Genomic DNA, 3,581 nt, shown 5'->3' with positions numbered 1-3,581 from the left:
TCTGTTCTGCCGAGCATCCATAAGACTGAAACCCTTTTCATTATTGATTTTTCTTAACCTTTCTCAACCCTTCTCAAATGTACTGGGTTACAAGGGCAGTGGCCTGGAATGACTCAGACAAATATTTTTCTCTCTTTTATAATCGATATATTGACACAACAATGGCTGCAGAGAAAAGTTGTGATACTAAATACTATCTTTTAATACTCATGCTTCATCTGAAATACCTTAAATGGGAGGAAAAAAGTGAAGTAGAAACCTTGTTTGCTTTTACAGACCCAAATTATGTAGTGATGTGGACAGGAAAGTATTAAATACTGCCATTTATGATAAGATTTAGTTTAGCAAAATCCTGGAAGTAAATTTCTGTGGAGACCATCACCAGCACAGCAAAACATTTGCTTCACACGGGCTCCCACAGGTTTGGGAGAGTAGTTAACTGTCATTCAGCAGCATCTTATCCTGCAGTGGTTTCTATAAAGTGCCTTGTCACCGTGTGTCTGATGGGAACAGGAAATTCATTATTGGTGGAGGAACTCGTCTCTTTGTGCTTCCAAGTAAGTCTTCCAGGAAAAGCAGTGTTTCAGCATTTGTTTTCACTCAAAAATAGTGTTTTGGCACATCCCAGAGCCAGCGAGAGCCCGTTCCGTGCGACTCCTGAGCACTCAGCAGAGCTGGAGGCAGAAATGTTCTTGTGCTCTGGTCCCAGGGATCTTCTGCCGAAGATTCAGGTGGAATGTTTAATTCAGATTCCTCCTAGAGCCTCGCAGCAGTATAAACAGACAGGATAACTGCAAGGGTCTGTTAAATTCTGTCCTGCCCTTGCAATTTCCGTGAGGTGCTTTTTATAAAGCAGTTTGTACTCAAATCTCCAGCGCCAGATTTTCACCTCCAAGCTAATATCTGACAAAGCCCACAGACTTTTCCAGGGGCTATGACACAAGTAGCTACTCCTTTCCTGCCCATTTACAGCTCTTGGCTGTGCTAGTTCGAAACTGCTGCATTGTTTGGGCAAGTTCAACAATCAAGAAGCAATTGGAAGTCTAATGGACCTCCCTCTGAGGCTTAGATATTCGAGCTACTTAAAAGTCATCTCGTTCTACCAGGTTGAATGACTTCATTGTCTGTTGAATATCCTGGAAAAATGGGCACTTGTGAGAGAGATATACCTGAGAAAGAGAAATCAGTTAAGTAAAATGAACTTTCTTTTCACCTTGTAGAAAAAAATCAGAACAAACCTTTGTTCATAGGAAAATCTCCAATTTGTAGTCAAAATTTAAATAAAATTCCTGAGGAAGAAAGGAAGAAAAGCAGTCCAGACAGCATTTCCTGTAAAATATTTATGTACACTTGACTGGTTGGTTCTGGGGTTTTTCCCATTTTGAACTGTTAAAGGGACGACTTTTTCTTTATAGGCAGGTCCTGTGACTCACCAGCATGCTTTTAGCTGAGAAACTATAAAGTTCAAACTTCAGAGATTATTTTTGTAGAGAACTCTCAAGCAGGGCAACTGTAGGAGGAAGAAAGCAGATATTTGGACAGGGAACACAGCTGTGACAATTAAGTGTAATCTGGTTAAGGAAGCAGCTCTTCTTCCCTGTTTACCTTCCTACTCTGCCAGATATTTTGCAAATGTACTCAGATCCAATTATTGGCCTATCATGCAGATCCGCAGAGTGTAATTCTTCTTCAGTTGTGACAATCTCAAACACTGCAGCAGTCTTACACTCGCTTTTCCTGCCTGTGTTATGTACAGGTCAGGGTAAATGTCTTAGTAAGTCCTGATTCCTGACTTATGATCAGCATGGGGTTTCTGTCAGATTTTGCCTTCGATTCACAGGTGAGAATCTGTGGTTCTGCTGAATTCTGTGACAAGCATTTCTCTTTTCCAAATATCAGGAAATACTGGAGGAGGGGAGAATGCTGGTAATGCAAAGTCATAGGGAGAAAATGCCAGGAGGAAATCCAAGGCTCACCTGAGTGAGCACCACAATGGGTAGGTTAATTCAGCTACAGGCTTGGTTTGATCCGGATCTTATTCAGGATGCAGTGAGTGATTTGTGCCCTGACTGGATGCAGGGAGGACAACTGCATGGGGCTGCAATCAGGCCATCTTCATTATTGCATTTCTGAAAACCTCCCATAAGCAAGTCATCCACTTAAATGTGTGTTGAACCACAGAGGATATGCAAGGAATAGCTGAAAGGGGCATATCCATCACAGAAACTCATTAGGAGGGTGCTTAATTACCTGACTGCAAGGCAAGAGCTCTTTCTCTTCTTTATATTTCAGTGAGCAGATATTTTCTGAATTCTTAGTGAGGAACAAGGAACGGAGGCCTGCAGTTAGGATGGAAGTGTTTTCCTGTCCAGGTAGCTTGCAGAATGGAAACATTTTATTGAGATGCCAAAGATATGCCTAGATTTTCTTTGTCAGGTTCAATAAGTCTGGGATGGGATTATCTGAGTTCACTCCTGTCCAGAAATCATCAGAGAGCAGGAGTTCTCCTGTTTTGTGTGCATTTGCAGAACAGGAAGGGTTTTTGCAAAGGAATTAAATGATGTGTGAATTCAGGAAGCAACTATGGAAGGTTGCAGTTTGGCAAAGGAACGAGGCTCAGTGTTAAACCAAGTAAGTGCATGATCTGAACAAGAGTGTTTTGAGAAGTATTGGAGAATCAGATGCTTGGAACTGGCAGTATGTAATTACCCCGTGAGGGGAATCTCCTTCCATATCTACTGCTTCTAGGGCTGAAATGAGAGTGGCTGAAACATTTACTGGAAACAGAGCAGCAAGAAGTCAGGGGGTTTTTTCTGTAAGGTCTGAGAGCTCATGGAGAGTAGCTGTTACAAGAGGAGTCCTTCCAGGACTTACAGTAAATTTCTACTCACACAATGGATGCAAGGACTAAATTCCCAGTGAAATGGAAACCATGTAATTCAGTGTGGCGTGCTAGAGAGATGACAAATCTTTCACCAAGCTACAGAGCTATCTCATTTCTCAAGTTGCTTGACCTTCATGGTATCCCTTGGTAGAAGGAGATACTGCAAACACTGTAAAAGAATGGATTTTCCTTGTGCTTTTCACATTTATCCCTTTTGAAGAGCACCACAAGGTCTCCCCAAGTGTGGAATTACATGAGCAAGAAAGGAGAAGATGGCTCTTCAGAGAACTGCCAAGTCTCTGTCCTATGAAAAAGTGATTTAATATGTGTTAACAGACACAGAAGAGCCTGTAGAAGTTCTGCTTGCATCAAATACTGGGTCAGATACTGTCCCCAGTCACATCTTCCCCTGCAAAACCACTCAGGACTGGGGAGTGCAGTGCTCCTGGGAATGTCTGTCCTTCCAAAGCACAGCTTTGAAAATAGATTTCAGCTCTGTGTTTTCTGCAGGGAGGGCCTGAGTTGATTCCTGGCTGTGTCAAAGCCTCCCACGATCAGGGCACTTCATCTTTTGTGATCTGTGTTGAAATATAACCTGCAAGGAGACAGAGAAGAGACAACCCAGCTCCATTTTATGGGGATCTCTAATGGGCACTGTGCACATGCAGTTTTATTTTGATTACAAATAGAGTCTCCT

The sequence above is a fragment of the Corvus moneduloides genome, chromosome 26 (genome assembly GCF_009650955.1).
Source record: "Corvus moneduloides isolate bCorMon1 chromosome 26, bCorMon1.pri, whole genome shotgun sequence".
Lineage (NCBI taxonomy): Eukaryota > Metazoa > Chordata > Aves > Passeriformes > Corvidae > Corvus > Corvus moneduloides.
The sequence above is the reverse complement of the archived record's forward strand: the minus strand, read 5'-3'. Positions refer to the sequence as shown.